Here is a 24,358-nt window from a genome sequence, read left to right on the forward strand (position 1 = left end):
ACACATAGAAAATCAAACGGAATACTTCTCTTATAAATAAACCTCAATAATGAATGCAAATCACTTATACAAAGCATTGATTGTATTAATATGACCGTAAACACAGTAATTGATTCCAGAACTAAGTGTCATGTATGCCATGAATAAACTGAAGTTTTTAGATATATCCACACAACATTTGCCAAATGTTCATTTATCTGTATACATGTCCAAACAAAGATCATTTTGGGTGATATTAGATATTACAAGTTGTGACAATTCTAGGTATTTAAGTATCACATTTTTGTAGCAAGGAGGGCTAGTTTATTAAAACAACAACAACAAAACCTAAAATGCAGCAAACAAAAGAAAAATGGCAAGATGAAGCATCTCCAGTATTTCCAGATATAGCAGTGTAACATGTCAACATTTTTTAATTATTCATTTAAAAAAAAAAGTGAATCATGTGCCTGTAAATATGGTCAATGTGACTTACAAAACGTACCATGGTCCTATATGATTTATGGCATTATATTCTTTGGAGTACCATGTACTACTATACCAATGTATACAACAACAAACATGGTAGGTATATAGGCCTATATCTGGTATCTGCTACCATCACTGTACCATGGTCCCGTTACGCAACAGATTTAAAACACCAAAGAAACGACAAAAGTATCTAGTTACAGTTTCTTCTCAACAGGGGAGCCCAGAATATAGCAAATGAGCTGTGAGAATGATACCCGCGCGCGTGTGTGTGTGTGTGTGTGTGTGTTTGCAGTGTAATCCATATCTCTGCAAGTAGTATCTCTGGATTACAGACGTGTGTGCCCGCGCTCTTATATCTATTCGCTCTCTCTTTACGCGCAGTTTGATGGCGTCGCCGCGCGCTCCTCTCTGCGTTCTCCGACCATCACTTACGATCTCACGGTTTACTAACGACGAGGACAACATATTATGATAGAACACTGTCGGGATTGGTTCTACAACATTTTCGCCAAAGTGTTCTGTGGAAACTGTATCTCCGCATGAACTCAGAACCGAGCCGTGAGAGATAATAGAAGAAGTTTGCTGGATACAGGTGCGATCTCTCTCTAACTCCAGCTGATGATCACAGTCACGGACCTGGACTGCCGGATTCCAGTAGATCATATCGGATCTAGCTCAAGGTATGCTCAGATACACACTGGTATAATGATGATGGTGATGCCGGTTAGAGTTTAGCTACTCAGTGCAAGAGATCCTCGCAGTGATGCTTTTTAAGAAATACGAAAGAATGGGACTAGTTGTCACACTTTTTACTCCAGCAAATATTCCTCAGGGTTGGATTGATGTGGAAAACATCTGTATTTACACATACCTCAGAGTCTTGGATACAAAAAGCTATTTAACATTTTCACCATACACAGGACAAACGAGATACAGATCGTTGAACGGACATTGACAGCGGGGCATGTTGTCACACTAAGTTGCCACCATGGGAATCTACTCTTTCTCGACTCTGATTGGAGAAGAATATATATATATATATATATATATATATATATATATATAAAAGTTCAAATTTAAACAGTAGGCTACAATATGTGACACAAAAATAACGAAAAAGCATACATTGGAGATATCAAACTGATGATTTGGCCAACAAACACAGTTAACTTTTCAGTTAAAATCTTTGTTGAATTTAGTTAAAATATCCTTACTTACAACTGTTTTGAACTTGGTGTTTGAAACCAATATACTTAACCACTGCAAGAGAAAACAAGTAGGTTTTCAGATCTTTTTCAGATCAAACTTTTCACTCCTCAGTGCATCATGACTTGTGTCAGAGTGCCAGACTCTGCAGTAAACTGAAGTTGAAGAAGTATATACAGTACACTCTGAGCGGTTGAGAAACCTGAGATTGTCAAAGTTTAAATTACATTGATCTTTATCCATTAAGACTCTTATAAGCGCATCCGCAGATAAGAGCTGCCTGTCAGTGTCATGTTACTGCACAATCTTGAGAACATGTTCATGTTAACAAGATGCAGAATATGTCTCATCCACTGTTGATTGAAATGAGCAAGAAGTGAGCATTAACATTTATCACATATGTAGACAGAGTGCTGTAAAGTCTGTTTTATGATCATTTGAAACTAATTGAAAGAATAGAACCATGCTGACATCTTCAACCTCTGCCACCTTGATTCATAATGTCCGCAGAGTGCACTATACTGCCAACACTACATTCACAGTGTTATTTACAACACACTACATACTTTAACTCGAACACTCCTGTTTTTGCTGCCTTTTCTTTTACTTTTAAACTGAAATTTATTAGAAGTGTGTCAAGTGTGGGTGTTTTGTTTGGTTTGGGTCAGAAATTTGTTACAGTCCTGTAAGACCTGCTGTCTGACGCTTATACCATCTATGATTCCATAAACTTTCACATTGTGCTATTCAGTATTCTAAGCAGGCAGGGCAGCTTAATAGTAGGCTAAGGCATGAATTGACTTATATTTTAATTTAGCAGATGCTTAAATATTCAACTGTACACTAACTGTATCCCATCATTATATATATATATATATATATATATATACATTATCAAACACTAAGTTCCGGAATTCTGATTGGTTGAGCCATGTTCAAAGCCTTTGTAGAAGGCCGTCAAATCAAATTCTATATTTATACACTAATTTGCTATGTGGCTTGACAACTGTAAACAGATGGACAGGATCATGGACTAAATTGAATTATTGCCTTTTCTGATTATTAATATGTATCACTTTAAATAATGTTATCATACCAGCGTTTTTAAAAAGCAGTATATTATGGAAGGGCTAGCAAGGTCAGTGTTTTTTTATTATTATTATTGTTATAGGCTTATAGACTAAATATTCAGTAGCCTATCTGTATTTGTAGCACTTTTATTTATATTTAAAGGAATTTCCCAGGTTCGATATAACTGAAGCTGTATTGACAGCATGCGTGGCATACTGTCGATTACCACAAAGTAATTTAGACTCGTCCCCAAACGTGTGAGCAATAATGCACTTACAATTGAACATTCTTTGACTTCTTAATCCAGTTCCTTCAGAAATATGTTTCCCCTCTTCCGTGTCATTGTGCTGAGTAAGCGTTTGGCCTTTTCTGCTAATTTGTGAAAGAAAACAGCATGCAACAATAGATCATATATGAGAGTAGCTCTATTTGTTAAATGGAGAGGTCACCTAAAAATGAAAATTCTGTCATTATTTATGCTATATTTTTCTTCTTCTGTGGAACACAAAAGGAGAACAGAAGGACTACTTTTGAAGAAGTTTTACAGGACACAGTCAAGCTACAAAAAAACACAAACAAACACCATACAATAGTCTATGTGATCCGTTCACTATATTGCAAGTGATCAGTCAAACAATAACTTTTTATGAGGAACACACTGACATTTGAAGTATTCACTGAATTTTCACCTCCTCCAAAGCTGTATGATTCACCAAATATGTATTTAAAAAAAAAAAAAATTTCACGAGGCAACAATCCCTTGAAATCGTGTATCATTTCAATACTAGAATTTACTGCAGGGTTCATCCCGATGCTTTTTTCAACCGTCCATTCTTCTGAAATCTGCTTAGTTTTTTTTCCCTCTGGGTTTGGCTGTATTGTTTAATACTTTACACCTCTGGATGGCAGGTGCATTGGGCTTTCTCTAAGGAAGATATATTTGTTCTGTGCCCTCTGTGCTTTATCTATGGTGAACAGGGATTCTCTCGCAGCTGTGACACCCGTCAGCGGTGAATGATAGATATGGTGCTGGTGCGCAGGGGGAAGTTTATGGAGCAAATGATTTGCTGTGCCATGCAATACGTGAGCCACTGACTCTCCTGCAGAGACTCAATGCAAGAAATAACAACAGACCTAAAATAGACTTTTAATATGTGTGTGTGTGTGTGTGCAATGCGAGTACGCAAACCCGCAGCTTGTGAGGATGTGAACAACAACATCTTTTTTGTATCAACTAGTAGGTTAAAGGATAATTAGGCTGTTATTCGGTTGTTTTACGAAAATGACCACCATGACCCATCCCTGTGTGCTAAAAGCGAAGTTCAGATATAGCAGCAATATGATTATCCCTAATTATTCTTAATGTACTTGGTGTCAAACCCCATGAGGCCTCCTTTAAATACCATATTTTTGCCTAATCAACACAATTGCTCCATCTCAGAGGGATTTATAAATATGTGCCTCTTCCTTTCCTTTCCTTTCTTTTCTTTTATTTCGATTTATTTTTCTTTTTTTTTCTTTTTTTTGTTGTTGTCTAAGACAAGCTGCTCTTCTGACCATGTACTCTAGTTTCTCAACACTGCTCCATGGCAACAGGCATGATGATCCAAAAGCATGCATCTTTGGTACATCTCCTGATCTGCATTAATATTTTTTTCACACTAATCATATGCCCATGTCACAGTTATGAGATATGTTGTTATAGATGTAATGAAAAGACATTTGAAAATAAAAGATCCTGCAGGTTGCCAGTGCAAATGATAGATCTGATGTTTCCTTTTTGAGTGTGCAATCCGAGCTTGCATATTAAACAACATCTAAAATAAAACCAATGCTATCATATAATGCTGAATAGTTTTTTTTTTTTTTTTGTGGTTTCTGACAATGTCCTGTTAACCAGAGACATATACAATAGTCTGTTCCTGCTTCAGCTGGAAGTCCCTTTGGTAACTAAGATGTAGATACTGTAACGTGTGTGTGTGTGTGTGTGTGTGTGCGTGTGTGTGCGCGCGCATGTAAGCTGGATAACAGGAATATAAGCTGAAAATGTGAGCCAGTGTGTCAAGAGCTTTGAGAGGTGACACAAAGTTCTGTGGTGAACATTTTCTTGCTCATCAAGCATGTTTTCTGTGCTTTCTATTTTATATTTTATATCTATTTTATGTCACATTTTCTGTAGAAAATGTCTACATTTTCTGTAGAAAATGTAAATGTAACTCGCCAATGCCTACCGATCCCCAAAAAAGTCCATCTTCAAGTCTCTATCATATTCTCTGAAAATCCTCCTAATTAAGCTCACACTGCAACAAGTTGGTTTGCAAGGCCGTCGTCCCAGAAGGAAGTCTCTTCTGAAGCTGGCTCACAAGAAAGCCCGCAAACAGTCTGCTGAAAGCAACTTGTCCAAGAGCATGAATTATTTGAACCATGTCCTTTAGCCTGATGAGACTAAGATAATCGTGTTTGGCTCAGATGGTGTCCAGCATGTGTTGGCGACGCCCTATTAAGGAGTACCAAGAAAATTGTGTCTTGCCAACAGTCGAGCATGGTGGTGGTAGCATCATGGTCTGGGGCTGCATGAGTGCCGCTGGCACTGGGGAGTTGAGCTTCATTGAGGCAAACATTCCAACATGTACTGTGACATTCTGAAGCAGAACATGATGCCCTAGCTTCAGAAACTGGGCTGAACGGCATAACGACCCCAAACACACCGCCAAGATGATAACTGCCTTGCTGAGGAAGCTGAAGGTGAAGGTGATGGAGTGGCCAAGTATGTCTCCAGACCTGAACCCTATTGGGCACCTGTAGGGCGTCCTCAAGCGGAAGGTGGAGAAGCGCCATGTGTCTAACATCCAGCAGCTCCGTGAAGTCATTATGGAGGAGTGTTGTTATAATTTTATAATATTAAATATTATAATTATTATATACAGTGGCTTCTACTGCAGCTTTTTCCATTTTTCTTATTGATGTTTAGTGCCAGTTTATCAGGAAGTGGCGATTTTGTTCTCTTCGCCTCACTGGATTGAAACGGTGCTTTATTTGCAAATGTTTTATGCAATTTTCTCATTTTGCGCATAAGCTAAATTCGCAACATTGGATGGAAACATACTGTAGCTAGTGACACTTTTGTATGAAATGAATTGCACTGCGATATAAATGATATAGAAGAATGCATGGCCTCACACAGTAGGAAAGTAAAAGCGCACAACTAGTATATTTGAGTTTGAGTCTTCCGATACTCATGCTTTGGCTGTGATCTCTCTCATACGACTGGGGTGACGGCTCTGTCTGTTATCTGTCTTCCGTCACTCATGCTTCAGATTTCTGTGTGAGAGCTGCAACTCATACTGCTGTGAGTCATAGACCGCATGCTCTGGTGTGAACGAACCAACAGGATGAAAGGAATGCGAGTCTGCCTTTGTTACAGGATTTTGTTTGTTCTCTTTCCATATCTCTCTCTCTAATGTTTTGTTTACGCTTTTAATGATATTACCTCAAGGTAAGCCACACCACAGCTGGTGGAGGAAGAGGACATCGCTTTGTTCTTCTAGAAATTTGAGCAGCAAACACTAAAAAGGGAATAAAAAATTAAGAAAAACCCCTCATTTATCTCTTTGAAACGGCCGAACGCATAAAGAGTTATTTATTTAGCACTTTATACAATACAGAATGTTTCAAGACAACTTAACTGTAGTAAACAAGAACATAATAGTATTAATGTTGCAAAGTTTATGATGAAATTATGAAACTAATACAATTCCAGCTCTAAAGCAGCTCTAAAAAGACAATAGTGTCGTTATTTAGCTCTAATTAGTTCAATAAACGTGTAAATGTTGCAAAGTTAGTTAGCTATGAAGCAAACTCGATTCAACTACACTCAGAAAAAAGGTACAGCAGCTGTCACTGTTCAAAAGGTATACTTTTGAACAGTATACCTTAAGTATACCTTAACTAAAAGGTATACTTTTGAACAGTATACCTTAAGTATACCTTAACTAAAAGGTATACTTTTGAACAGTATACCTTAAGTATACCTTAACTAAAAGGTATACTTTTGAACAGTACTTTTACTTTTGGGTACCACAGACAGATTTTCTCCTATCTTTTGTTCTGAGAGTGTATAAAGCAGCTCTCAAGATAGTGTCATCATTCAGCTCAAGACGGTTCAGTCAGTGTTGATTCATTTAAGTTCAACGACAGTGTCGATGTTGTAGCATATGAGGGTATAATAATAGAGTTCCATTGGGTTTTTTATTCCAGGAAAGAAAGAGATTCATGTGGGTTTGGAATGAGTTAAGTGTCCAATTCTTAATATTAACTAGTTGCTTATTACTCGCATGCAAACTATATTGGCTGTTTATTAGAACTTATAAAGCACATATTAATCCCTTATTCTGCATGACCATATTCTACATCCTTAATCCTACCTAACTCCTAAATTTAACAACTACCTTACTAACAATTAAAAAGTAGTAGGAGTTTAGGAGTTTATTGAGGCAAAAGTCATAGTTAAAAGTGAGAATTGGAACATAATCTAAAGTGTGACCGTAATGGTACAGTAATTTGTGGGTGAACTTTCTCTTTAACCTATGAGAAAAGGGTAACCATGAGGGTGCAAAAGCCAGTGACGTGGGGCTTCAGGGCTGCTCCATGTTTCCTGGCACATGAGAAGCCCAATGCGCCAGCACCCCAGCGGGCGACGCAGTCTTTCTGCTGTCACTACATTGTGGAATCTGTCCTCAAATGCTGGTGTCTTGTAGGCATAGCTGGTTCATCCCCATATGCCTTTCCAAGAATTGCATATGAGGAAAACTCAAATTCACAAAATGCCCAGCAGGAAGTGACGCACATGACTGTGGGTTTTACAGGCATCTGGCAGTCGTATATTTGGCTTTGTGGGGTGAAAAGAGGAGGGCAAAATTAATTCTGTGTTTGACAGGTTTACAAACAAGGGCATGGCAAGGTGCTTCAGTAAAGAGCAGAAAATGAATGAAGTTTTTTACTGCAATGCTTCTTTGGAGTTATTGCTTCATAGCTATTTTTGGTCTTATTGCTGACTGAGGCCATATTCTCTTGACATTTTAGTACTATAGCATTCAATTAAGATGTGTAAGATCTTTCTAAAATAACAGCCTAATGCAATGGACAGTGCACTTTACAAGCTATGTGTTAAACAGTTTTAATTGTTCTTTAATTATGGCTAAACAAACATGAACAAAGTATGATCTTGCTTTAATCCTATAACATTAATCCTTAACGATAACTGACCATTATTCTTATTTTTTTGTATCTGTCCAAGCCTGTACCAGGCAGATAATAAAAAGTGTATAGTTTGCATTTCCTGAAGTTCTTGCAATGCAACAAAAGTATAGTCTAAAAAGGTTTCAGGCTTTGGTTCTGCATATATACAATGCCACATCAGCGCTGGTTTGCTGATAACACTCACTGTGCATTTTACTTTCTATCAGCAATGCATGACAATAAGTACATAAAGCAGTTGATGAGATGATTAAATAGATGTAAATACATGCTTTCGTGTAAATTCTTGCATGTAAAGAAGTATTAAGGAAATACAAAACAACTCTAATTGTCACAATTCCTGTCTCGTTTCCCCTGTTTTGTTGTTAATGACTTTTATTTTCCGTGACGATTGATTACCTTCACCTGTTCCTCGTTAGACCCTTGTTGTCTTAGTAGTTTGCTCTGTTACTCAGTAGTTATCCTCTGCCTTGCCTGGATTTGTGTTTCTTGTTTGGATTTCAGTCTTGTTTGGATTTCTGCCTTCTTTGGATTATCTTTGTTGTGTGTTTGTTAAATAAAAACTGCTGAAATTAGGCCCTCGCCTCACCTCGTCCCTGACGACCGCAACACTCATAAATAATGTTTTTTTTTTTTTATTGTGTCTGTAAGCAGTGTGATGTGAGTGTGACTTTGAATAAAACTCAGTCATTGTGCATAAATTAAACTGAGCACTTTAAAGCGCCTAAGACATTAAGGAATATGAAGCAGAAAAGATTGTGTTGGAAGTAAACAGCGCTCCTGGAGTCTCAAAAGGACAGGGGATACATATTCATAATGCACATGATAACAATAAGAAGCTTTAATATATAGTCAAAGGTGCCGTGATTTTCTTCTGGATTATCACACAGAAAATATGCCCTGACAGATATCACTGAAATTGGTGCCCTGAGATATATCACACCTGTCTCTGACAGCCATCGTCAAAAAACAAGACTTCATAATGCTGTTGTTCAGCCAGTCAGAAGATTTGGAGACAGCCTCTGCATGTCAGTCATTTTGAGCGTTCGGTTTTGTTGATGTGTGTTTGGAGGGAGGATTTTTAAGGGAGGGTGGTCTAAGCCAGTGACCAAGTCGGTGGAAGTTAGCGAAACAGCTTACATTGACTTGCGTGTAGATTTGAAGGTTGCGTCTCAAGAGACGTGGTAGAGAAAGAGCGTGGCATTTTAGAGCGTCCAGCTCTTGGTGAACAGAAGTCAGTGGGGAGTATGGAAATCAATATTGGTGTTATCCTGAGGTTTGAGGTTGCATGACCCTCTCAGAAGCACCAGTCTCAGTTTTTTTATGATGACATTACTATATCGGAGTAATTAACAAACCCTTCGGCCTAAGTGCTAATGGTTTCCCTTTTGGAAATGCATGAATAAACAGACTTTCAGCGTTATCATTTGAGAGCATGTATCTAATATACAGCTGAGGTGTGCTTCCCATCATTCCTAGAGAGGGTTTAGCAAGCAGGGCTAATCCTCTGTCATCTTGAAAGTGGGGTAAATAGGTATTTATTCAAAGGCTTTTCTTGGAAGCTCCGATATCAGCTGCAGCCCACATTTAGCCCCAGACCGTATCCAGGGCATTGTGAAATGAACCAAAAAAACCCTGGAGAGCGGAGGTGTTTGTGCAATAGCTCGCACACAAACTGAATAATGGACGAGATCGTGGAAAATATATCTGCGCTACACACTAACAGCCTACACAAAACATTAATCTGAAAGTTTAACAAAGGGACATTAGCTCTTTGGTGTCTTTCTCTGCTTGAAAGAGGGTTTCTCATGGCTCTGATTCCTATTTGGACTGACATGCTGTAGCTCTGTGGTTGGGGGTTGTTCATCCAGCTTGAAGGCTTTTGTTGCTGTGCCATCCCCATCTCTCATCTCTCATATTTGCTAGAAATGGCCAATCTCACAGAGAGATTCCACTGATGGGCATGATGAATTTGGCAGGTATAAAGACAGTGGATTGCTCCCGAAGGTCACAGGCTGTCTGTAGTACTGATGAGTGGGAGACTTCTGAAATGAAGAGCCAATGTCCCTTTCTGGATTTGGGCTTCAGTTCAGTCCAATATAATGTAATGTTTCAGCTCCATTTGATGTCTACAGAGTTTATAAGGGACCTAACTTATCTTACACTATAAAAAAGTAATTATTCCTATAATGTTAATAGCCTATAATAATTTACATTCACATTGTATTTATACATGCACATTAAAATACTAGTTATTCAAACCATTCACATAAGATTTCTGCATTTTTACTAGGGCTGTCAACAGATCTTTCTAATCTATTTCCAGCCATACACATTTACGTAATACACAGTAGCCTACGGATTAATTAATCGCAAATAATGGCATATGTCATTTCTTGTTGAGAAAAGTTCTCAAATTAAAAAAATTATATAAATTTTTGAGACAGATGAGTAAAGCATTAAATGGACATTTTAAAAAAATGGCTTTATAAGTCTCACTTGTTTTCCATGATCATCACATCGCATTTTTAAATGCTGTACCAAGTTGCTGTCTAGTCTCGAGACCAGCATTATGACGTTTGAGAATTTTTTTTGATTTTCGGCTGCTTCTGTTAATGGTTGTCACATGTGATGGCCTACTTTAGGACAAAACACTGACAAATTCCGTTTCCAGCGCCACAACAGTGCTACTACTGTTTTGTGTATGATTTTCTTAGTGAATCAAAAATCTAAAGCGTGACCAAGCGATTGAGTCGTATGAAACGGTTCTTTTTAGCGGATCAAAAACATACAGCGCGACTGGGATAGTCTATTTCCTGAGCAATTGAGTCATATGAAACAGTTATTTTAGTGAATCAAAAACCTTATGCTACCTTTGTAGTCCGACTCAGTTATGAACTGAATCTTTTTAGTGAATCAAATGCATACTGTACATCTAAAAGCATACTGTATTTAAGGTTAATGACGATGAGTAGTTAAAGGCACACATGAGTTTTGTCAGTAGTAGGATATTTTATAAAAATGAATGAGATATGTAACCACATTTTTGTTTTAAAAGTATGTGTAAACGCATCTTTCACAAACATTGTTGTACATGATTATTGAAATAAATTTATCACATCATATTTGGCAATGAGATTGCATTTATTTTGTCCTAATATAGATTTTTCCTCAAAAGTACAATTTGCAATTGTTACAATCTTCTCTATTCCTTTTTATGAAATGAACCTTCGGGTCAGGGTGCATGATTTACTGCATCTTTAATGAATGATGATAATTATATATTCCTTAATGAACACAACACATGACATGTATTTTTTCCAGGTACTCTCTGATATGCACTTACTGTAAAGCTATGATTGTTAGCCAGAGGAGAACTGGCCCCTGACTAGCCTGGGTTCTCCCAAGGTTTTTTTCTCCATCCAATCTGATGGAGTTTTGGTTCCTTGCCACTGTCGCCTTGCTTTTGGCTTGCTTAGTTGGGGATATTTAATATTCAACAATATTATTGAACTGTGTTGTACTACTTTCCTGTTATCACTGTGAAGCTGCTTTGATGCAATCTGTATTGTGAAAAGCGCTATATAAATAAATGTGACTTGACTTGACTTGACATTTCCCATAAATGTGTATTTGACGTAATGAATGTAGTCCATATGTCTTGGGGTTTTAATGAAGTTTCTGTCCATCTGAGGCGTTCTTCTGGGGCGTCTGTAGTCTGTAAATGAGCTTGTGATGCTAATGTTCTGGTCCATTACCCTCTGAAATGAAAGCTTACAGTAGCTCACTGCTCACTGGAGTCCTCAGTTAATACAGCGCTGTATTTGACTATGCAAATAGTGAGATGGTATAATCTATATTAGCTCACTGACTGGGTGGCCTTTTCAAACAGCCTTAATGACCAGGTGGGTCAGTACACCGTATTTGCGGCTCTGAAATTTAAATGTCACTGCTATCTGATAGCGTTTGCTGGTTTCAGGAAAATAAAAATAAAAGCCTTTATGAACCAAGTGTGTTTTACTAATTATACTTAGTTATACTTAATTATAATAAAATATTATACTTAGTTATACTAAAATGAAAACATGCATAAGCCTCTATAAAAAACACACATGAGCCAATAACTGTACGGTTAAGATAACCATATACTGTAGCATATGACTACGATTACAAATCTACAATGTCTCATTTCACAGCTTTTTTGCCATTCAAGATCTAAGATCCTAACAAAAGTCAGTTGGAAATGTTAAAAAAAATTAAGTAGTCATTATTTTCTCTGTGCATTCTTTCTATATTTGAATGATAATCAAATGAAATTCACACACAATTCTAAATAAAAAAATAAAAAACATTTATATTACACAATATACTTCCAAACATATATATATATATATATATATATGATCCATTTATGAATCTCCCATGATGTCAGCGTTTGGTGCTGCATAGATGAAATATAGAGAGCTGAGTATAGTTGCAGTAGTAATTCGATTTATTACAAAAATCAAAAGAAAGCAACATATCACATAGCTTTCCTAATCAGAAATGTAGCACATTATCACCATTTCTTGTTCTAGCTACTTGTTCTATCCTTTCTTAGCTAGTGCTATCTGAAAATACGGGTGTGATGATGCACTTAGGTCACGAGTCGAGACGATACACGATAATGGGAAAGAGACACGATGATTTTTAACACTTTTTAAGAAATCTTCAATGACAAAATAGAAGAAAAGTCGTTTATTTGACTGAAAGTCACACAATGCAAAACATTTTGAAATATTTTAACTAAACTGGTCAGTAATTATTATTTTGGTAATAATTATAATAATTATATAAGCATGTGATCTCGTCACACCCCTAGAAAATAAAATGAAAAGGGTAAACATTTGCCCATTTTAGGCTAAATAAACTATTTTTATATAATGTATTTTCTTAAAATCACCCATAAAAAGTCTCCGCCAATGAAACTGGCCCGAGGGGTATGGACACTGTTATTTGTGTTTCTGTCTGTTATTTCTTCTGTCTTCTGTCGTGATTTCTATTTTACTGCACTAGAGTGATGGAAACAGGCCGATAGTGTTTTCAGCAATACTGCACATCATTTAATGTCACTGCAAAGCCTCTCTTTCAGATGTTTTAATCAGCAGTGAGTCAACCTGTGGGATGGAATCGGACAGGAAATGTTCCTAATTGCGACAAGAAAACGAAGCAGATGAAGAGATTTCTGACGCTGCTCATGTTCTCGATGGGGTTGGTGGGGGAAGAGATCGGAAAGGGAGGACAGAGTCCCAGATCTCTTTCGTCTTTTAGCTGATGTATTTTTAATGCTTCCCTCGTGCTGGTGTATGGGCAAAAAAAAAAAAAAAAAAGTTCTCATCAACTTTGTAGAGTCGCTTTGAAGAGATGTGGATGTGGGATTCGGTGCCAGTCGTGGGAGCCTGAGGCCTTCAAGCCTGCCAACATTAATTTCATTTACATACGTGTCTTTCTACCTTCGCTAGGTGGATTTGGGCCACTAAAAAAAAAAAAAAAAAAAAAAGTTATTTGATACTGTAACCCTTATTCTTACAGTTGGTGTGCTAAAGCATGTAATAGAGCTGATTATCAGATTACATGGAAAGTGTTTAGAATGACTGTCCGTGCCATGTGCATCTCTTCACTGCAGCTGAAAATCAAATATTACTCTCTATATTAAGCGCAAAACAGCACAGTGATACATGTAGCAGCACAGTGAGCATTACACTCTTCTTTAAAAGAGTATTTGTAATAGCTTGTTTTCATATGACGTCACGCCACTGCGTTGCCATGGCGCGAAATGCAAATGGAGGGCAGGAAGTGATTTGCTGTATAGACCCCTTTTGCGCCGACGTCACAGTTACGTCACGGCGCTAGCTGGAGGCAAAACAAAGTGAAAACTGGAGGCGGCCAATACAAACCAGCATTCGGCTACATAATAAGGAGCTTAAATTATTATTATTATTATTAAATGTCATCTTGTTGTGTTTGGTGCAAGAATTGATGAAAAATGAATATGCTGTATCTGGAATTTTTATTTCTAGAAAATATTCACATCATTAAAATCGCACCATAATGTCACTCTTTACATTGTCGTCTTCTTGGCGCTGGCTAGGTAGAACTGCGGATCGTACCACACAAGTCTTGTACATGACCATTCAGCACATAGTTATAGGCATCTAAAGATTTATGTGTTTCTTTACGATCGGTTTCTCTATAAGGTAGGTGTAGAAGTCAGGCCACTCAACCGAGGTAACGTAACGTTAATCCTGTCAGATCGTCCATCCATTGAGTAATGCCGCGTTCCAGGCAACCTGTAACCCGTGTTTTTCCAACCTTATACCCGTGAAAGTGCACTGGAACGGCAGTCAAACCCGTGACTTCCCACCCGTGAACTCGTACTAGATCGATGTACTCCCAGTTACGAGTTCTGGCGTCACATAGCCCGCAAAACCATACAAAACAACAATGGCAGCCCCTACGGATGCAGTGTTTCTGCAGGCGGTACACAGTGAGAATACACTTTAGGACAATATAACGTTGCAGTCAAATTAATAATAATATAATAATAATGATAATAATACACACAAGATTATGTATTACAATGTTATGTGTCTGAAACAATAAGTATGTATATACACACACGATTATGTATTACAATGTTATGTGTCTGAAAAAATAAGTATGTATATTGCGCTCAGGTAGTTTGGCGTGACTGGCCTGGAATGCTACAAAGTCGTGAGTCGTGGTTTGAAGTCGTGATTTACGTGCTCAAAAACCTGCCTGGAACGCAGCATAAGCGTGTAGGCTACGGGTCAGCCAATCTGGTTCCGTCCGTTAAAATTAACTTTTGAAAATAACAATCGTGGTCCTGGACAGTGAGTGACCTTGCACATTAAGATCAAATCTGATTTTCTCCAGTCATTGTTAAAAAATAAGCTAACAATACTTGCTAACTAGCGTTAGTGAAGCGGCCAGAGGGATCGTTCTGCCTCCACCTAAGCTCCGCCCACATAAAAACGTCACCATGTTTACCAACTGAAAAGGGGTCTATTTAAAGCACTATAACAAACTCAAAATGCCTATGTTTTGCGTCGTTTATGGTTACTTAAATCGATCAAACCACGAGGAGTTTTTGCCATTCTTGCCACCCAGCTATTGCCATTCTAGAGCTCATAAGCACATTTATTTAAAGAGGCCTAATGATATCATGTGGTGGGAAACTACAGCTCATTAACTCTGCCTGCAGGTGTCTGCCGTTGTTCTATCGTTCAGCTCTGAAGGTCACTCATGAGTCGACTCGAAGTAAGCCTGATTCTTTTTCTATATACTTCAGGTCTTTGTATTGATACTTTTGAGCTGTATGATATCTGAGCATACAATATATCAAAATAAATAGATTTCATAGATTCTTTTTTATCAACATTTGAATGTGGGTACGTTTTATACAAACGAGACATTTTAAGGAAAAAGTTGGTAAAATCGTGGTTTTGTCAAAACTATGTCTGGATGGTATTTAGAAAGATGATCAAAACATAGTTTTGATTTACATGCTCTCTATGCGATTTATATGCGATCTTCTATCGCTTGTTTCTGCTTTTTCGCCTGTGTTTTGCTCGGAGGATTCTGTACTCTTTCAGAAAATGTGTAATAGCGCCCCCTACCGTATAAAAGTGAAAACATGGAAATTCTATCAATGGTGGGGAAATGTTGTGTCATAAAATACAAATAAGTTTTTCAATGGTGGGTTTGTCAGAGAGTTTTAAAAAAGTCAGGAACCACTTTATAAAGAGAAAATTTGACTATCTCTCCACAGTTTCAATAGCGATTAAGTTGATATAATTACGCATCACAATACATTGAACCTGCAACATGCACTACATGAGCTATATATTCTGCCTTTTGTTCCTGTAGCAGCATGTAAATTACAAATTTAATTGTACTATAGAATATTTTGCTTTTAAAATGTAATACTATAAAGTCTATTCAAGGGTTCACATAAGTGTGAAATTAAAAATTTTCTTGTCTGTTTACTTCCACATCCTATTTTAAGATAGTCGCTAGTGAAGTGTTTGGGACTGTGTTATTTTGGTGCCATCAGCTAAAACTAAAACTCAAATAAAACATAAATAAAGAAGTAAAACTATAAATAGATATAAATATTTTTTTAAAAACCTAATAATTAAAACACATACAATTTCTATAACGGAAACTAAAATTAAAATGAACGTAAACTGAAAATGTAAAAATGAAAGCTAATTCAAAATATTAATATAACACTGATTAAAGCTGCAGTCCGGCGTTTTCCCTCTTTATCGCCATCTCTGTTCGAAATCTGCAATTGCAGTCATTCGCGGAATTATCAACTTTACATGAGTTGTACTTCAGCACCCTCGACACGGCACAGCGCGGATGAACACAGTGTTTGAGGAGAGTGTGCAGCTGTCAGTCACCGCGCCGATGTGGATATTGTCATTCAGAATCACAGATGATTCTTTTTGGAAGTATGACCAACATAAGAATTTTCACCGGAAAATGTCATCTGAACTAGTAAGAAACATCCACTTTTGTTCTGGTTCTGACATTGCAGTAAATCGCGCTGATTAAATCTAACAATTGCTTATAAGTTATCATTTCACGCAAAACCGTGCAAAGTAGCTATACTATGTTCTCAAATTGTTAATGTTAACAACGTCAGCATTGCGTGACTACATGTAATGTCCTTCCGATATTATCCTTGTTTTCGCATGGGTCCGGTTGCAGTCTCTTTTTTTCTGTAGCCACTCCGAAGTCCAAACGAAGTCTTTTGCATTTTACAGTGGGTGAATCTCTAGTTGTCACTGGTGATTGTCGTTTGAACCTTTCTGGATCCGCCATCAAATTGATAAGTTTAATTATATCAAGTGCTGTGAGAAAAGGTTATAAATCTCCACCTCCAACATCCTCACACGCAATATAGCCTACTAGCCGAGACTCCTTCTTTATGTGTACAGATGTGACGTAATGACGCAAAGACAAGCTCGAAACTCCCACGGAAATCCACCAGTACCACTGGAATTAAAAACATTATTACAAGCTTACCGTTTTGAATCAAGCTAAGGCAAGCAGATAGTTTTGAACACTGGCTGGTTATGTATTTTATCAAATATGTATTTTGGATAATTTTTAACCCATAAAAAGCTACGGACTGAAGCTTTAAAATGACACTTAATTTGTAACATTTAAGTAAACACTTGCACAGACTGAATTTTATAGGAAAATTCTACTCAACTTAAATTATAAAACTGAGATCAGTTATATACAACAATGATCTATTTATAATAATACATAACTTTGTTTTAATAACAAAGCCAAACTCTACACAAATCCAAGGTTAAATATTAAAAACTGACCATAATCTGGTACCAAACATGACCAGGTGGTTAGAGCCACCTGCAGTGAAGATAAATTAAACTCTGTTCTTACTGCGTTAGACCTGTGTGCTCTTTTGAAGATCAAATGAATCCGTCCGCTGTGATTAAAGCAAAGCATGAACTTCTGCATCCACAAAGAAAGGGCAGCCCATTTCTCTCCGTGTCTTTCTCCCATCATCCATCGCTGCCTTTACCCCCTGTAGAACAGCACACTTTATCAAGAAAACAAGTGTGTTAGTCCTCTGTCTGACAGTAGCATGAGGTGAGAGGAAAGGAGCGAGAAAGAGAGAGAGCTGTAGGGGAGGAATATAAAGCTGCTGGTGGTTTCACCACATGGGCTGTGTAAAAAAAACCCCAGAACAACATCAGCATGTCTGTCATGATGGCATGACCTCCACACAGTCATGGCCAGCTGTCAGGAGATCAGGAGGCAGATGGGAGAGGGAGGTATGATGAAGAGGAGGAGGACTTTCATGAGTAAACTGCTCAAGACACGTGCACCACATCCCACAGACTAGAATTGGCACGAATCGAAATCACTCGTCTCTGATGAGTGGTCCGTTTACACTTACGCAAGCAAACGTGGATGGAGTCTGGAAAGAAATATCTTGTGGGCTGTTTTGTACCTGTGGCTGAGTGATTATGAGATCATGAGATGAATTACAAACATCCATCCGTCCATCTCCCTTCAAACACCAAGGCTTTTTACAGTTTTTCTCATTCGCTTTGGCTCATTTTTCGAAACACTCTTAACATTCTCTAAACTGTAAGTGCAACTGTCACAATTGTTTGCTGGAACATCAGAACTCTATTGCATGTCTACAACATGTAGTAACTCACCCAAAATGGTTTAGGTTCACATTGATGTTTCCATGTCTTTTATTTTGTAATTTGTCATAGTCATGTTTCCTGTTTCACTCATGTGATCCTGCCATGTGGTTCCTTGGTTCACGTGTCATGTTCTGATTGGTTTTATTAGGTGTGTTCGACAGAGCCGGACAGTAACGGAGTACATTTACTTGAGTACAGTACTTAAGTACAATTTTGAGGGATCTGTACTTTACTCGAGTATCATTTTTGGGGAGTACTCATGACTTTACTCAAGTACATTTGAGAGGCAAATATTGTACTCTTTACTCCAATACATTTCTATCCATAACCGTGAGTACACGAGTAAAAAAAAAAAAAAAAAAATCTCGGTAACCCTCAATTTGTTGTTTCCCTCTCAAACGTGATTGGATTGTGCAGGCGCCACTGATTGGGACAGCCTATCAGCAATCACTTTCAGCTTTCCGCCAAAGTCAACTCCATGGTCAGATTTTATATTACACATTAATGTAAGCCAAGCATTTGGTTTGATGTTCTTGAGTATGTGGTGTGTTTAACAAAGTCAGGTTCAAATGTGGCAGTGGCGTAGCCACGAGGGATTTCTGATTTCTTAAAAAAAAAACTTTAGGAGGCAAAATATATTTTTACTGATTATGTGAATTACACTGCGCAAACCAAAGTAGGCTACTACTCAGCGAATGAAGAAGGGTTGGCGCTCAGTCTCCAGAGTACATAAAATATTCATTTTGTTTTATTTTATTTTTCTTGTTTGCATTTATGAGGAAAAAACAATGTTATGGACGTGTTCTCCGTTACGGACGTGAGCGCTCTGAAAGCGGCATAAAAAATGCTTTAAAACTTTCACAGAGACCTCAAACAGAAAACACAAAACCTTTCTTTAACCTGAATTTCGTTTTGCATTAATTGTATCTTAACTTTAATCAATGTTTCATCAACCAATTGCCTGGGTTTAATAAATAAGAAGTAAAAAGCAGAAGATAGATAAGAAATGGAGGCGCCGGCCTGTGAACTGGATCTCGTCTCATAAATGAACCGAAACTGAGTGTATAAGGTAGCCTACTTGCGTCTCACAGACATGAATACTTTTAAACAGAAAAAATCAAAACGAAAGAAAACAGACTACAGACTGCTTATGTAATCCGTATGAAATGTGCATTTCTCTCTGGCACGTTCACTACCGACGATCGCGAGTCAGCATCGTCAACTTCATCTAGCCGACACTGACAAAGAAAACACTTGTTTATTAACAAGTGTTTATTAATAAACAATTAAAATATCTCCTTTCTATATTTTACATATTCATAATCATTCCTTTTGCCGGTTCTTTGTGACAGCTTTTAGGTGCTTTATTGGCAGCGCCACCCTTACATGTGGTGTGTGTGTGTGTGTGTGTGTGTGTGTGTGTGTGTGTGTGTGTGTGTGTGTGTGTGTGTGTGTGTGTGTGTGTGTGTGTGTGTGTGTGTGTGTGTGTTGTCCCCGCATTTAAAGATGGGACCCCCAAAAAATGTAATTAAATAAAATAAAGCAACATGGTAAAAAGATGAAAATGACTTGATTTTACTTTCAATTCCTTTTACATTCTCCAAGGTATTAACATTAACATTTTTCATAACTCCATGTAGGACGTTTCTGTGCATAAATGTAAGCACTGTGGCAGTAGATTAGTAATGCAATATTTAGAAAATCTACTCTTGTACTCTTGATACTCAAGTACTTTTAAAAACAAGTACTTTAGTACTTTTACTTAAGTAAACATCTGAATGTAGTACTTTTACTTGTACTTGAGTAAAATTTAGCAAGGGGTATCTGTACTTTTACTCAAGTAACAAAGCTCTGTACTCTGTCCGCCTCTGGTGTTCGACATCAGCTGCATGTAACCGAGAGTTGCCACGTTGAGGCGGGGAGGAGCTGTAAACGGATACGTGAAGTCAGACACTTTCTGCTTCCCGTAGTGACTGTTCACGTGCATGGCGTCGTGTTTGCATACGTTACCACCTTTTACTGTTATAAAAATGCTGATTTGTGAGCATTAGAGGAACTGAAGGTTCAGCCGGCTGATCTCGAATCACTCTTGCGGTACTTTGATGGCAAACGTCACAGTCATGTGGCGTCGGAGCTGTCTCAAGTCGGACACAAATTTCTAACCAGCATGCACTGCTTCAAGACAGCCGCATATCGGTCTGCACAGCACTGTATGAAGTCGAACAAGCATGTTCTGATTGGTTTTATTGTCTTCTCAGGTAAATGATCACTTTTAGGTGTGTCTTGTTATTGCATTAGTCCTTGTGTATATATGGGCCTTATGTGTCCGTTGTGCCTTTTCTAGTTTTGTTTTTATATAACTTGCTGTCGGTGAGTTCATGGTTCATGATGCATGGTAAGCCAAGGTCAAATTCAAGGTCATAGTCAAGTCAAGTCGACTACGTTACAGATAGTATTGTGTCAGTACATTGGCCAATGAAAGAAAGAAAGAAAGAAAGAAAGAAAGAAAGAAAGAAAGAAAGAAAGAAAGAAAGAAAGAAAGAAAGAAAGAAAGAAAGAAAGAAAGAAAGAAAGAAAGAAAGAAAGAAAGAAAGAAAGAAAGAAAGTTTTTGTTGCCGTGTGAAACTGATCAAAATGTTTATGTTTTTTCAAAATGTTTATGTTCTGACTTCTTTATATACAGTACTATACAAGAATGTCAGTTTTGTCTGTGTATCACACTGAGCTTACATATTTCAACAGTATGTCAATATTTACTGGGAAAAGTCAATACTATAGTTCACAAAAAGAAAATGAGCATTTGTATTTATGCAGTACATTTATTTTTGCAGAAATGTGTTACATGTAAACTTTTTTTTTTTTTTTTATGTTTACACACTCTCTTATGTCTTCTACTAACATCAACACACATTTTTCCATATCTTCATATTGCTCTTCCACGACAAGCAACTGTGAATTATTTGTTTACATGTAACACATTTCTACAAAAATAAATGTATATTCTGCTGTAGCTGCTGCTGTTTAGGGTTGTGACGATGTTCAAAAATGACAGCGATTGTGCTGGGCAAACTCCATATATCCAAACTTGATTGGCTGATTGGTACAGTAAGATTGTGATTCCTATTTCATTAGAATGACAAGTTATTTTCCAATTTTGCAGACATTACAAATATTGCATGTCACATATTTATGGAATATACATGCATGTCTGACAGATTTTGATCACCGAATAGATCATGTTGCATGTGATGGCTCACATGATGAAAGAATGTTTAGAAGTTGTGAAGAGTGTGACAATTTCACTGAGAATCATCTTATCGGTTTTGATTAACAAGCCATGTGCAATTAGTTATTGTGCAATTTGTAGATACTTGTACTTACTCTTTTGCACACATGTGCCAAGCAAAGCAATATTGCACCCCTGTGAAAGAGATTTTAATTAGAAAATAATGTGACAAATATTTACATGTACAAAGTTATCATTATTAATATTAGAAATCGCATTATTTTAATCCTATAATAGCTTGCAGTTGTATCCCACACCTCAAGAAATCTCATAGAGCTCATTCCTTCTGTAAGTAGTGTCCTTGATAGAAAGGCGCAGATAAATGTATTTTGAAGACATGTTTTTTCTGAGAAAATAACATCAGTGTGACTGCCCGAACACTTTAAAGTCTCTCTGTGTCATTTTATGAAAATAAGATTTAAAGCGTATTAAATTATACTTGCATCGAGGTGTTGTGAGAGATCACTGATGTGTCAACAGAAAATTATTATCACAGAAAATTAAATTGTGTGAAACCAGTTTGGTGCCTGAATGCACACAGATGGCTTGTTTTCGGAACTTAGATTGAAATAAATCTTTAACGAGGCCGCAGAGTGAATCAGAAATTAACGTTATTATGCCACAAGATCATTTTCCTCCCAGGTTATTTTAATCAAGATTCTAACAACGGAGTGAAAGCAAATGTTCAGTCATACTGTAAGTGCTAAGCTAAATGTTTCACTACTGACAAAATTGGATTCATTTTGTAACTTACTCTGGTTAAGAACTATTAACACAGAAACCAAATATATAGTGATCAATCACTTTATATTATTTTTTTATGTCACGTTTAGGGACAGGTAAATATGAAATCACAAAGTAAAAGCGAAATATGCTCAAGGATATCTCATTTAGTTGCTACTGAGTGTATCAAACAACACTCTTGAGGGAGAAATCCAATAAGAATGAATTGTGCTGGCTGATAACGTTGTTTATTTGCGCACATTGTCAGCATTGTTTTAGCACCAGATAAACTAAAGGAATTATGCAAATGTAGGTAATGGCGCCTACATAATTAGTGCTGATCCCAATTTGCATGGGATTTTACCTAGCTTGCAGGCAGTGCTATTGGTTGTAAAGAATCCAACGGACTACTTACTGCAACAGTTCATCATTGTTCCTGTGATCCACACACCTCAATCGGCTCCTTTGCATGCAATAATGTGCTTGACTGTGTCTGGATATATGTTTGGTTATTATTCTCTTTTCCATTATTTGATGAAACACTGCAGTTTTCATTATAAATTGTACACAAACATCTCTTTGAAATAAAATTCCTAGATGCCCAATATATTGGTTCCAAATTGGTTATCTAAATGTACTGTAAGAAGAGTGGAAATTAGCATGCACAATTAAATAAAAAAAATATTAACAGATATTATATATTTAATTGTGCATGCTGATATTACCTATTTTTACATTTAGATTACCTTTGCCATCATCAGACACTCACGTAATCTCCAAAAAAAACATCCTTTAGTAACACGCTTAAGCAAATCTCAAGATGAATAATCATTTTTCAAGCTGCCTTATAATGCTGTGATGCCTAAATTCTCGTGTAGCATTCTGTAAAATTACTGATTTTAGTTTTTAGTTTTATTTTATTTAGACAAAGTCCTATTGAATTTAAATATTTGTCATATCATGAACATAATTAGCACTCGTTATTAGCCAGAATTTTAATGTCACCATGAAATCAATATTGATATTCTTATTTTTTTTTATGGAATATTGCTGTATTTATTATAAGTGTGTGACATACTGGCTTGACTTCACAATCCAGATTCAAGAAGCTTGACGCAGATAAACGATGAAATCACATATAATAAACACCAGGAACAACCACAATTGATTAGGTATGACAAAGTGATTTATCTGTGCACATTATTATTATTTCAATAACTTTACCTCCCTCTTGCAGTGACATCTTATTTCTTCTTTAATGACGTGTTTACTGTCACTCACATGAGATCACAGCCATAGCGAACCACAATGATCCAATCAATTCCCAGTGGACAAAATAAAGTCCTGCCCTACATTTTTGTCTTGTTTGAGAAGCCGTTTCATTCAGATACTGTATGTCACAATATAGGGAAGAAAAAAACAATCGCAACTTCTGTTTCATGCCAACTGTAATATCGGTGCTTCCATAAAAATTTCCCAGCCGCTTTACTCAGCCATTAATTGCAATGTTAATTTTGACAGCAAAAAAGCCTTAAGTAGTCTCATTTGCATAGAAATGGCAAGAATTAGTTGTAAAAAAAAAAAGATTTAATGTATAGTGAAATGTTATACCAGGCCAGCACATATAACAAGTAAGGCTTTATGTTAAACCATTTAGTGCACCTGAATATCTTCAAAGATTTGCACAGGTGACACATTCTCGATTAGCTCCATACTATAAATCAAATAATGACAGTCTGAAGCAAGAATCCTGAAGAGAGGGTCCAGTATGTTCTCAGCTGTCATGATGGCGACACTCTCTCATTGTGTACTCCATGCACTGTCAGTGCCTGATTATTTTGGCCTTTATCTGAGATTCTTTGAGTCATCGGTGTGACATATGCTGTCAGGCTGATGTTTACCCATCATTCCATGCACTCGAACTGCACCTGAACTCCTTAGCTCTGCATGAAGGATCTTCAAGAATCAAGATTAGACCACAGTTGAATTCCACAAGTGCAACCTCAACACTAACCACAGATTGCCATGACTCCAACACTGTGAATAATTGATTTTGCACATCAGAATCACCCTCACTCACAGATGG

General features: G+C 37.1%; 1 protein-coding gene across 1 annotated transcript in view; it reads left to right on the forward strand.

The window, feature by feature from the left end:
• Positions 1 to 739: 739 nt before the first annotated feature.
• The window catches only part of zgc:171482 (zinc finger protein), a 146,698-nt gene continuing 123,079 nt past the window's right edge, over positions 740 to 24,358 (forward strand). The window contains exon 1 of the mRNA XM_056272456.1: positions 740 to 1,151. The gene's annotated coding sequence lies outside the window, so the exon portion shown is untranslated. The remainder of the gene's footprint in view (positions 1,152 to 24,358) is intronic.

Source organism: Rhinichthys klamathensis, unplaced genomic scaffold, assembly GCF_029890125.1.
Source record: "Rhinichthys klamathensis goyatoka isolate OS25496 unplaced genomic scaffold, OSU_Roscu_1.1 h1tg000338l_1, whole genome shotgun sequence".
Classification (NCBI taxonomy): domain Eukaryota; kingdom Metazoa; phylum Chordata; class Actinopteri; order Cypriniformes; family Leuciscidae; genus Rhinichthys; species Rhinichthys klamathensis.